The sequence below is a fragment of the Lissotriton vulgaris genome, chromosome 10, assembly GCF_964263255.1.
Source record: "Lissotriton vulgaris chromosome 10, aLisVul1.2, whole genome shotgun sequence".
In the NCBI taxonomy this organism is placed as follows: Eukaryota; Metazoa; Chordata; class Amphibia; order Caudata; family Salamandridae; genus Lissotriton; species Lissotriton vulgaris.
In genome coordinates, this window is record NC_141698.1 from 658,192,904 (window position 1) to 658,206,741 (window position 13,838).

Here is a 13,838-nt window from a genome sequence, read left to right on the forward strand (position 1 = left end):
AAGGCGGATTTCATCCTCCTGACCATCCTTTTGAAGTCCTCCAGATGGATTATATCCAAATGGACAGATGTAGAGGTTACAAGTATGTCCTGGTAGTTGTGTGTGCACTATCTAGATGGACAGAAGCGTACCCAGTCCCAGATTATACTGCTGTGACCACCGCCAGGCAATTGGTGCGTGAGTTATTCCCCAGGTATGGATTGCCCCGTGTCGTGTACTCATATAATGGCCAGCCCTTTTCTTCTGAATTAATTAAACAAGTGTCCCTTCTGTTAGGATATCAGTGGAAGTTTCATTGTGTACGACACCCTGAAGCAGCTGGACTTGTCGAGCGCCATAATCAGACACTTAAGTTGAAATTAGCAAAGATTTGTGCAGAAAAAGGCGTGGATTGGATGGTAGCCTTGCCGGTTGCCCTCTTTTACATGCGTATGGTAGCTCATTCCAGAACAGGCCTATCTCCTTATGAAGTGGTTTTCGGCAGACCACCGAATATGTGGGGTACGCCTATGCCTAAGAAAATAACTGATGTTGACAGTAACATGCTGACAGATTACCTGGCTTCCTTGATGTCTGCACTACTCTCTTGTCGTTCACAGGTTGCCGCCGCCTTCCCTGACAACACCCAAGTCAAGGAGCACGCCATCGTCCCTAGAAATTATGTTTATATACAGAACTTTGATCGATCAAGCTCCCTTGAGCCGCGCTGGAAGACACCAAAATTAGTACTGCTCACCACGAGGACTGCCGTCAAGGTCGAAGGACGTAAGGGATGGCTTCACGCTCAGCATTGTAAAAAATACTTTGGAGATCCTGGAACTTTGATAAAGACAAAGGACAGTACGGAAAGTACTAAAGATAGTACAGACTTTAAGCCGCCTTTGCTAGAAAAGACTCTGCAACAAGAGTATAGGTCCAAGTTACGATCTAGTAAGTCAGACAGCGTTTAATTGTTTAAGTCCACTAGGTGGTGAATCAGTTAGACAGGTTCCTGACATGTATAAGATCGTAGACCAGAATAGTAAAAAGAGCAAGATGAGAGAGAAGTACTGCAAGATATTACGCAGTAGATGTATAGTAACTCTGATTATTATGTCTCTTCTGTGCATCACTATCATATGTATCAGCTTGACACTACATGTTTTCTTTCCTCCTCTTTCTTCACATATGCACTTCTCCATTAATAACACAGCAGAGCATACATTTAGTGATCTGCCACCCCATGAATTGTCATATCGACTAGCCCTGTGCAACAATACTTTTATTCGGATGTTGCACCGTTCTCATCAGACCAGCAATGCGACAGATTGCTGGGTATGTGGCCAACTTCCACCTTTTCAAAAGACAAAGGGAGTACTGCCCTTCTTCCCTTTTCCGTTCTCCCACAATGGTTCGTGCGGAGCATGGTTTGCCTTAATGACATCACTAGACAGAAAGTCCACAGTTTCCAAGGGTGATTGGATATGGGGAGATTTGAATAAAGTAATGAATGAGGCATGTTTTCCAGACGAAGACGGACTTCCCCAAAGGAAGGGGACCAATCTAGAAACTGAAGAGTACGAGCAAGGAAATGCTTCCCTTAACTTCATGATCTTGAATGTTCAGCCCAAGCAAAATGTAGGTCCACCGTTTATTAGAGTCCTACCAGTAAAAGGTGATTTGTGCGTCAGAAAGAAAGGATCGGTACATTTGGGACACAGTGAATGTAATACTGTAGTCGAGTTTAATGATCAAGGAAAGTCTTCCTTCAACACATCTCGCCATTCCTATTTTATTTGAGGTCAGACAGCCTATGCACATCTGCCTTTAGACTGGGGTGGAACATGCTATATATCGTTCCTTCTGCCCCCTGTCTTTCTAGCCCCATCCCATTATCATCGAGATTCACGACTAGTGCATGTTAGACACAGGAGAGAGACTGATTCCCCAGTGGTTGATCAGACTGAGACAGCTTGGGAGCAATATACAGATTTCAATAGAGGATTATTTTTCTTCATAGGTCCCGTCCAAAACAGTAAACTCATACGCAGGTTAACAAGAACTCTAGAAGCAGTAGTGAATGAGACTACAGCTGCCCTGGCGAACTTGACCCAGGAACAGTCTGCCATGAGACTTGTTGTTCTTCAAAACCGCCTTGTTCTTGACGTCATCCTGGCAGATAGGGGCGGGGCTTGTAGAGTGATCGGCTCCAGTTGTTGCGTGTTTATTCCTAATAACGCGCCATCCGTGTACGCAGCAATAACAAGACTCCACAAGATTGCTCATGATATACCTCAAGACCCAGGCACATGGACTTGGTGCGGTTGGCTCTGGGGTGTAATATCAGCATGGGGATGGAAAGTATTGTTGTTCCTAGGAATTATACTGCTAATGATATTCGGCTGCTGTCTTTGTCTGCAATGTGGCCCGGCGATTTGCGGCCTGTGTGCCACTGCCTGTATTCCCCATCCACGTATACAAAAGAAAAAAGACGAACAAATGATGCTGTATGATCAGATATACGGTCTCATGAATATAGATGTGTCCTGAAGGGCACAGTAGGGGACAAGGAGGGAATGAGGAAATAGAAATTTTATGTGGCCAATGTGTCCCCTGCGTGTACCCCACGTTTAGTGTATGTGCATGTCACCCATGCATTTTCCCTCTCATGCCTGTCATAATAATGCCTCTGTATTTCCGTCCCACATTAGAATGTCAGTCACCAAGCCTTCCATGAAAGAAATGTTAATTCTGCACTGAGGCCTATGTTGCCAATGTATTTGCATTGTGCACGTTTAAAAGTCGAGAATGAACCCGTTTTGTGGCTCAGCCTGAGCCAGTCTCCGATTCAGGTTTCTTGCCTCCAGACACTCTGAAAGCTGCAGCTCAGCTACATATCCCTGAACTTTCGCATACTTCTGGCCCAGCCCGGCCTGCCAAGACAGTATTTTGCACACAGTTATCTACTTGCTCTACAGAAACACATTCCTGCTAGTGAAGAAGGTAAACAGAACCCGACTGCAGAGATAGGGCCTAGCCTTTCTGTCTCCGTTTAAATGATTTGCAGAGCTCGCATCCATAGAAAGCCCATGGCCCCCACGCAATGCATGAAGAAATATATGCACACATTGCCTCTTGGTGATGAGCAACCTTTGCTCGAGCGACCTTTACTTCAGATAATACATCCTCCAAACCTAAGATATCAGATAATACCAGACGTACAGGTCGCCCTGACACTGAAGGCTTCTCTACTAGATCGAAAGTCAGCTCCCCCCGGCTTCCCCCAGTTACACGTTAATTGCACGTCATGACCAAGTTGCGCACACAAATAGGGTAAAGGTTCCAGCTGACCATGAAGACCCCCTCCATGTATCCACCCGCCTATGACTCACCTATGACTCCTCAAGTGAACGCCCACATGTACGCCTTCTTACACGCCTCTTGCACGCCCATATGCTCTTATCTCTCTCTTTCTCTTGCTCTGCCTGGAGCGCTCCTCCTTCTCTATGCAATGCAATGTATATTCCATGTATAAATATTGTACTCTGTGAATAAAGTTTAGAAGACCCTTTCTGAACCTTAGAGGTGATGGAACCCGATTCTCCCTTAACTCGAGTTACTGAAATAAAGCCCTTTTGAATCGGACACCACGGACTCTGCCTCTCATTATATGCATGACCCATTGTTTAAGTATAGAAATTCCGACAGGGTAATATTTTATTTACCACAGAACAAGTGTTCAAACACGCTTCTTTGAACTTAAGTCTTAGGGAGACTTCTTCAGGGAGTTCCAGAGCCTCTCTCTCAGCGCTGTGGGTGTAGGCAACTCTCCCACATGCTACAGGCCGGCCCTGTGTGATGTGATGTCATGAGTGAATTGAGCTGTGCATTAGGAGGTTTAGGTGTGCACAGGGAAGAATAACTGGTTACTGTCAGTATTTTTCCCTATCTAGAACACCCTTTTAGCTGATGTGTTTTTGAGGAGATGTATAATGTTGTGAGGACTTCTTGGGCCCACTTTGGCTCTCCATTTTAGTCTTATGTTTTACACATTTTAGGCTGACATTATTTTAGCAATATTGTTTTATATGCTTTATGCTTGCACTATATTCTGGGAAGATGTTGGACATACTGCTTGTTTTTAGAAAGCCTTTCTCGCTATGTAATTTGTATACTCTGTTCAAGGCTAGGAACACAGAACAAGATATCCTAGTTCTTGTGATACCCGTCGGAGAAAGCTTTTAACATCTAGACAGATCATTGCATCAGAGCTGTACCTCTAACACAGTGTGGTTCTTATTATATAATGGGTGCACTCTCCTTATAGGTCGGAGGCGTACTCCTGTCAAAACTGTCCTTAAACGAATCCTGTGTTAGACATGCAGCTCTGCTGATCTTCCATCCTGCAGAGAAGCATTGCCAATTCCACTTCAGGCCGACTTCTGGTTCAGATATCCAGGTATGCTAGCTCAAGCTAACCTTTGAGAGCCGGCAGACGGTACACCCACTATGCTCCCAATATGCTTTCAGAGTAGGCGTAGTGATAGGTACAAATAGATAGAAATCAGACTGCCATGGTTGGACATTTTATTTTTTTCTCCATGCTAGTAATGTTGGTTACATTGCTTTGTTTTATCTGCCTAATAATTGCAGCTCATTCTTTCTATGCAAGGCTACAATTGTTTCAATAAATGTTTTGAAACCCTTATTCGTACCTTTCTAGTGTTTACCCTGGGCATGCATAAGTAATCAACGAAAGGGTAAGATTTGTTTCCACGATTCCCTTGAAGACCAGAGTGTCATGTTCAAGGTTGCCAAAATCACCTGTCAAGCCAGGAAAGTTAGGGTTGAGGCACTGTGAGCTAGAATTGGACTGACATTCTCTGATGGTATAGATCAGGGGTCTCCAACCGGTCGATCGCGAGCCACCAGTAGCTCGCCGAGACCCTGTGAGTAGCTCGCAGAGTGCTGCTCAATTTAGGCTTATTTCCGTGTCTTTTGCCCGCCCTCACCCAATGCAGCTGCTCCAATTAGATTGCACTTAATTAGCTGGGGTGGGGCGGACCGAAGAGGATGACGTTCCTCTCCTGCAGTCTCGTGACAGGGCGACAGAATCTCGTGATGACTGTTACGGCTTCACGCCGACACGCGCCCCCTGCCTTTTCCTTACTGGCACCACACTGTCCATTGTGCGAGTGTGGAGATCAAGCAGGCGTGGCAGGGGGGAGCATTGTGGAGCTGTTTGCAGGCCAAAAGAACTGCCGGGACCCGCGGGTAAAACCTTCCACACCAGATTAGCAGCAGGTAAGCCACAACACTCTTAGTTAGGTCATCGAGGAGGGTCAGCTGAAGCGGAGGAGGGGACTTTGAAGCTGGTATTTGCACCCCTTCCCCCCCTACACACACACACACACACACACCCTCCTCCCCCTTTGCACAGGCCGGGCTCGGGCACTATCAGCTCTGCGACCACAGCAACGGCTGGACAGAGCCAGAGAGGGACGGGGGAACCAGAGTGAGACTGGAGCAAAGCAGGTCAGGATCAGGTGTAGAGATCCGTAGTCCACTCGGGACATATTCCGAGCCCAAACCCGCACTGAGTTAATGTTAAGGCGGGACAAGCACTCGTTTACACGGCCGAACCGGCAACACCGCGGCATGCAAGGCATACAAGGCGATGAGAAGAGGAGACTTCTCCAGCGCCAATCCAATAACAAATGTATATCTGGCACAGAGCTTGGCCTTTGCGATTATGAATGATGCTGCACACCTGTTGACTGACTTTGTCAGCATGGTGATCAGTGTCTTTGCGCTACTATGGATGTCATCACGGCCAGCAACCAAGATCATGACCATGAGCTGGGAAGAGACAGAGGAGCCGGAGAGAGACAGAGGGGCCGCTGGAGAGACACAGTGAGGGGCAGGACAGAGAGGGGGCAGGAGGAGACAGTGGTGCCAGGGAGAGACTGGGGCGCTGGAAAGTGAGAGAGAGAGAGAGAGAGAGGGGCCGCTGGACTGAAAGAGACTGCGAGGGGAGCTGGGGAGAGAGAGTTGGGGCGGAGAGAGACAGTGAGGGGCAGACAAGAGAGGGGCTCGGGAGAGACAGTGGAGGTGCAGAGATACCGTGAGAGGTACGACGGAGAGGGGGCCTGGGGGAGAAAGATGGGGCAGGAGGAGAGAGAGGGGCTGGGGAGAGACAGTGGGGATGGAGAGACACAGTGAGGGGCAGGACAGAGAGGGGGCAGGAGGAGACAGTGGTGCCAGGGAGAGACTGGGGCGCTGGAAAGTGAGAGAGAGAGAGGGGCCGCTGGACTGAAAGAGACTGCGAGGGGAGCTGGGGAGAGAGAGTTGGGGCGGAGAGAGACAGTGAGGGGCAGACAAGAGAGGGGCTCGGGAGAGACAGTGGAGGTGCAGAGATACCGTGAGAGGCACGACGGAGAGGGGGCCTGGGGGAGAAAGATGGGGCAGGAGGAGAGAGAGGGGCTGGGGAGAGACAGTGGGGATGGAGAGACACAGTGAGGGGCAGGACAGAGAGGGGGCAGGAGGAGACAGTGGTGCCAGGGAGAGACTGGGGCGCTGGAAAGTGAGAGAGAGAGAGGGGCCGCTGGACTGAAAGAGACTGCGAGGGGAGCTGGGGAGAGAGAGTTGGGGCGGAGAGAGACGGTGAGGGGCAGACAAGAGAGGGGCTCGGGAGAGACAGTGGAGGTGCAGAGATACCGTGAGAGGCACGACGGAGAGGGGGCCTGGGGGAGAAAGATGGGGCAGGAGGAGAGAGAGGGGCTGGGGAGAGACAGTGGGGATGGAGAGACACAGTGAGGGGCAGGACAGAGAGGGGGCAGGAGGAGACAGTGGTGCCAGGGAGAGACTGGGGCGCTGGAAAGTGAGAGAGAGAGAGGGGCCGCTGGACTGAAAGAGACTGCGAGGGGAGCTGGGGAGAGAGAGTTGGGGCGGAGAGAGACAGTGAGGGGCAGACAAGAGAGGGGCTCAGGAGAGACAGTGGAGGTGCAGAGATACCGTGAGAGGCACGACGGAGAGGGGGCCTGGGGGAGAAAGATGGGGCAGGAGGAGAGAGAGGGGCTGGGGAGAGACAGTGGGGATGGAGAGACACAGTGAGGGGCAGGACAGAGAGGGGGCAGGAGGAGACAGTGGTGCCAGGGAGAGACTGGGGCGCTGGAAAGTGAGAGAGAGAGAGGGGCCGCTGGACTGGAAGAGACTGCGAGGGGAGCTGGGGAGAGAGAGTTGGGGCGGAGAGAGACAGTGAGGGGCAGACAAGAGAGGGGCTCGGGAGAGACAGTGGAGGTGCAGAGATACCGTGAGAGGCACGACGGAGAGGGGGCCTGGGGGAGAAAGATGGGGCAGGAGGAGAGAGAGGGGCTGGGGAGAGACAGTGGGGATGGAGAGACACAGTGAGGGGCAGGACAGAGAGGGGGCAGGAGGAGACAGTGGTGCCAGGGAGAGACTGGGGCGCTGGAAAGTGAGAGAGAGAGAGGGGCCGCTGGACTGAAAGAGACTGCGAGGGGAGCTGGGGAGAGAGAGTTGGGGCGGAGAGAGACAGTGAGGGGCAGACAAGAGAGGGGCTCGGGAGAGACAGTGGAGGTGCAGAGATACCGTGAGAGGCACGACGGAGAGGGGGCCTGGGGGAGAAAGATGGGGCAGGAGGAGAGAGAGGGGCTGGGGAGAGACAGTGGGGATGGAGAGACACAGAGGGTTCGACGAGAAGATTGTCGAGATGTCACCGACAGACTGAGGGCGTAGACCGGGAGAGGGGGGGGCAAGGAAAGAGTGAGGGAGAGCCAGAGACGGTGAACAGGGCTCAGGACAGGAGCAAGGGCAGGATAAGGGCAGTGTAGGGTTAGAGAAGGGGCAGGGAGCATGAGTAAGGTGCAGTAACAGAGAGCGTGTCGAGGAGCCAGGACAGAGTGCAGGGGTTGGGACAGGGAGCAGTGGCAGAAAGGCAGAACAAGGGACAGGGGGGAGTGCAGCGATAGAGGACAGTGGTGAGCAGGGCAGGGTGCAGGGACCTTAGCTATGGATATGCAGCGAGTAGGGAGTGGGACAGAGGCAGGGTGCTGTGGCACAGAGCCGGACAGGCAGGGGGTACCGGAAGCACGGAGTGAGAGCAGGGGAGGACAGAGAGCAGAAATAGGGGACAGGGTGCAGGGGGCGATTGCATCGGCATGGAGCAGGGCAGGGAGAGGGCACAGGAAGCACGTGGTGAGAGTGGGCAGGGAATATTATGCTGATCACCTCACCATTATGAACAGTTAACATCGTAATGGTGGGTTTTATCCTGCATCAGACCGGGCATGGTCATAGTCATGGCCCTACGGAAGGATCACATGAACATTCGCACAAGACCACCCCGAGAAGGAGCAGAGCACCAGTGTGCGGGTTGCCTTCATTCATGTTGTGGGGGACTTGGTGCAGAGCGTTGGGGTACTGGTGGCTTCTTACGTCATCTACTTAAAGCCAGAGTATAAAATTGTGGATCCCATCTGTACGTTCCTCATCTTCTCCATCCTGGTCTGGGGGTCACACTATTCAAGCCATACTGAGAGATTTGCTCATTGAGAACTACTTGGAGGATATGAAAGACTGCTCTGAATGTCGAGACCCCTCTGACTGAAGACTCCCTGTTCGCCCTTAGCAAAGAGGCTCGCTTGATGGACTTGTGCAACACAGCTGTGTGTGGGAAAAAGTCAGATAGAGGTGCAGGAGGCCTTTTGACAAAAAAGGTTGTTGTTACACTGATGCTAGCTTTCGGACTCCTGCCTTCACTTCAATATAACATCCAATAGTTGTCACCAACCTCCCCTGCCATGCCCCATTTAAGCTTCGGCCTCTCAAGCTGGTCCATTCTGAGCCTGTGCTGACTGAACCAGAGGTGGGCTGGACCACAATGTGCCTTTTCACTGGCCTCTGTGCACTCTTCAGGGACACAGGCAGCTCTGGCTTCCCAGCTCTGACCTCTCCACAGTGAGGCCTTGACTGTCCCATGGTGTTGGGTGGCCACTCAGGATGTTATGTATGGTTGTTTTGTGGTCTGTTTGTGTGACGATTTTATTGGTTGGTGGTCTGTGCCAATGCTTGTCTGTGGGATTTTGGCTATTTGTGTGCCGATTTTATTGGCTGGTGGGCTGATTTTTATTGTTAATTTTTCTGATAGTACCAAACATTGCCTGCTGCCAGCACAAATAGCCAGGTAGTCTTCCATCCCTTGAAAAACACTGTCCTACAGCATGTCTAAGTTTTACTTATTTTGCAAATGTGGCCCACTTTTTTTAGCTATTTGATTTGCTTGCCCTATCTTTAATAACATAACAGGTCTAGTTGCAAAGTGCACAATTACCCGAAGGTGTCCTGGGGCAGAATAACAGATGTTTATTGTTACCCAAGTCAATGCTATTTATTATATCGACCTCAAATGGATGAAAGGATGAGTGGACCTGCTGGGATTTAAACCTGTGACCATGAGGTCAAGCACAGGCCCCTGCAGTGGCTGCTTTAGTGCAGTGAGCCACCAGACCCTGCTTATGGGGCTGCTTTTAATTTGGTGCCAGAGCCTCTTTTCTGTCCCATTCCGACAAGCATCGGCCTCCGCTTGCACGGCTTGTGCTTTTGTTGTGTCACTGTTGTGGCTTGTGCTTTAGCTTTTTGTCTCACTGTGCTGCAGAAGGAAGTGCACATGTAAAAAGGAAAAAAGTTGTTTCTTTCAGTGTTATTGTGTTGAAACCACAGTATGGGGCCCATGTACTCTGAAGAAATAGGCTTAACGGCAATTAAACTGGGCGGGGGAGGTCGCTCGGAAAAATGCGCGAGTTGCTTGGGCTTTAGTAGCTCACGACGAATTTCACTGACCAGAAGTAGCTCTCACTACACAAAAGGTTGGAGACCCCTGGTATAGATGAACTCAGTCCCTACATTCTGAGGTTCTGTCATCCTAATACGCAGTCCTACCTTTCTAGTGGGAACCGTATAACAACAAGGCATTTTACTGTAGGTTGGTGTGTATAACATAGCTTAACATACGTTTTCTGAATAACGTATCTGTGTGCCCGTCTACATGCAAACAAACAAGCACATATTTACACATAAAAAATCACATGTACAAACACGCAGACTATTCCATTAATATTTTGTTGAATACAAAACAGTTAACAGCTGAGTCAGTGTTGCTAGTGTGCTACAACTGAATGGACATATAACTCCTGAATAGTGTTCTGAGGCAACCACCAAAGTTTTGCAACTCTATAAAAAAGTAAATAAACATCAGACTACCACATATTTTACAAAGGTGAATAGAGAAGTTAAAAGCCATATAGAGAGATGAGTAAAGGCAGTATGGATATCAAAGACATTGTAAAAACAGTGCAAAAAGGCACAGTTTGAGGCATAGTAGCCTTTTACCTCTGGGGCTGACAGGATATGCTAGCAGGATTATGGCATACAAAGAACTGAAGTGTGAAGGAAAGAGGCCTGTATGCACGAGGCTGTACCTGCTAAAGGAATGGGCAAATAGAAGAGATAAGGCCTGACAGAGCCTGGACAAGAGCAATGACAGTGTTGGAAGATGAAGGCTTTTTAGATTTATGCATCTGTGGATTAGCTAAGGTCAATAGTACCTAATTAGAGCACACACAAGTCATAATAAGGAAGCAGCACGAGGAGAGACAGTGCAGCCTTTAATCAAGATGTGGGTTACTTCAATGTATTGACTCGTAATTCCTCCTCGGCTAAAGTGTTGATCCATTTATTGAGACTGCTGCCGGCTCGCGCTGAACACTTGCAAATTCGGCAGCATAATTCCGAGCTGGGTGTTAAATCAGGCTGCAGGCCTTGATTTATTTTCAGAGCTGGGACATTTGTTTCTATGTTCTCGATGGTTCAACTAGTGTACAAACGACCAATAATGCTCTAAATCAGCCTGACGTTACTTATTCCTCAAGAGACATTAAGAATTAGGCCGCGGACCTAAACAAATGGCAATTCATTATCCCTCTTTTTAAGATTGATTTTTTTTTACCGTTCTCTGATCCTGCAATGTAGGCAAAAATGTCCTGACTAGTGGCACACACGTGTAAAAGACACATTTTAAATAACGGGTAAACTGAGAATTTAAAAAAAAAACACATACATCTTTCTATTTTAAAAATTACGAATGTATAGTAATGCTTTTTGTTTTTATCTTTAGAAGAACTTAAGCACAGTTGTGACATTAAAGTGTGACCAGAATCACAAATGAGATTTCACCACTTGACTTTAAGCTCTTCCGTGGGGGTCCCTGCCACTTGACACAGGACCAGTTTAAAGGCAAAGAGTACTCTCACAACACTCATCCGTCCATCCATCTAAATAGGATGAAAGAAGCACTACTCACACTCCACTGACCATGGTGTGCCAGCCTCCTCTCTTTTGGCCTTTGTGTCAGCTACAACAGTGACATCATATGGCCATTCAGGCCACCTGGCATCACCTAAGTATTCTATTAGGCAGATGTATATGGCTGTGTTATGTGAAATCATGATGTGCTATAGGGTTATAGTACACTGTTGCTTTAACAAATCACATTTTTTCTGGTTTTATTTAGTTAGTGATCATCTTTGATCCCCTTTCGTCCTCCTTTCTCGTCATCCTCTTTCTCTTCAATCCCCTCCTCATGCCATCACCTCATTGACTATTTCCTGCTGTCTACCCTTTCTACTTTTAGGGACTGTGTCCCCAATTTTCCTAAAATCACTCCTTTCTATGCATTGTCTCTTCATGCTATTCTCTCTTCTCCCCTAAGCCCCTTCTTTTTTATTAGGCCTGTCATTAGTCAAGATCTTTTGATTTTACTACATTTATATAAATATAATATAGTTACATAAAGTGGGTTTCAGCCACCCTTCTTCATTACTTTGTCTGTTGTTGTACAGTTCAAATTTTGAGTTTGCCTAGTACAGTATTCAGTGTGGGACAATTTTGGCTAATTTCACTGTGACTGAAGGCATTCTGCTCATTCACAAAAGGCGCATTAACACTCAAGCTAAATCCGAACAGTGCCAGGGGGCGCTACTATCCTGTTCAAGACCAATATATATTTTTGATTGTAGCCAATATTTTTGTTTTATTGGCAAGGGCCCGGCAGCTACCTCATTGATAAAGATTAGCAGAACCCATGCTAAAACAAGCACAGAGAAAGCCAAAAGGCTAAAAGCCAAAGTTAGACATACTTGCTTTGCCAATGCATGTTTATTTTGTTTTTCCTCTTTGCTCCATTTCGCTCATTCTATTTCCCTTTCTTTCTTTTTATTCATTGGCAATTTGTTAACCATTTGTTTTAAATTATTTTTAACTTCAACCAAAATAATCATGCTAATCATTGGGTACACAGTTGTTTCGGAGGATATGAAACATTTTGGAAGCACTGGGGACCAAAAACCATACTGACTTCAGCATTACATAGAACCCACATAGAGCTAACATTCTGAAGAACCCACATGCTCGAAATACACTGGGCTACACTAATATGGTTTGAGGAAGACTGTAATTCAAGCGCTGGTGCAAACCCTACTGATGAAGTGAATTTATTCAGAAACCAAGGAACGTCACTAATAGCTCAGGGTTTTAGGTATCAAAGGGTTTTACTGGTTCTGTGTCTATATAGAAATGCATTGATACACAAGCCCCTCAGAGCCCAATTCTCCTGCTGGAAGATGGCAAAATACCAAATCAATCTATACAAATGTGTTCGTAAGAAATCCATCACAAATTCAAAAGCTTTATTACGACAATTAAGTCTTAAAGCACATACATATAACAGAACAAGTGCGTTAAAAACCATGAATTACAAAACATTAAAATATGCAGTATAAATATAATAAAAAGAGGAAAGGACATTTAACTCATTAGATTAAAAGGTATTTAAAAGAATCAGAATGTAATACAAAGGTAATTAATTGAAACTGTTATTGTAATCAGGGGAGTTTAGGTGTTACTCAGCTTTGGATTCCACCAATGTGGCGCATACGTATACTCCATGACCAGCTTAGAAATTTAGCCATCGCTATGGCAATTGGTGGTGCAGGATCGGAACAAAGTACAAAGAAATCCATTACGCCACATCTTAAAATAAACATATATTAAGGACCGTAATCACAAAGACTTTCTATAAGTAAATGTGATTTACTCTTATGGTACTTCTTTCTTGCACCTGAATTTCATAAGCAAGCGCATTACTGGCTTTCTCCTGGAATTCAGAAGTAAGCCAGAACTACTATAAGAGGAAGTCACAGCATAAATCTTTTCAAATTTGTCCCTAAAACATTACATCTTGAATTCCATTAAAAAAAGATAAACAAATAAAATGGTTCGCATGATCACTTCTTACCAACAAATTCCCAAAATACAAGTCAGTCTTCACCATTATGAGAATTTTTTGTTTCACCATCAACGGTATTATACTATGTCAGTGCAATAAATACTGCAAATAAATATATGTTATTTTATGGACAGAAATAAATGATTTGGATGCATCATACTCGATTTATGTGCAGCATGTATTACATATGTAAACTCCTCGTAGGAAAATACATGGAAGCTTCTTTGGCCTTGAGTTCATATCATGGGATAGGCAAGCCACAGTTAATCTATCAATAAAAATAAATTCAGATAGTTTACAAAGATGCACATTTACAAGTCACATGCTGTTACAAGGTTCTGGAGTGTGGCCTTTTATAATCTAATCCCTGTTTACTCTAACATCTGTAATATATGTCGCCTACAAAGCTTTTAATGCCAAGGGCAGAAAAGGGTGAAATGAGGGTAGGCGAGTGAGGCAGAATGCAGCACACAAGCTAAGAGGAAGCAAGCATTGGCAA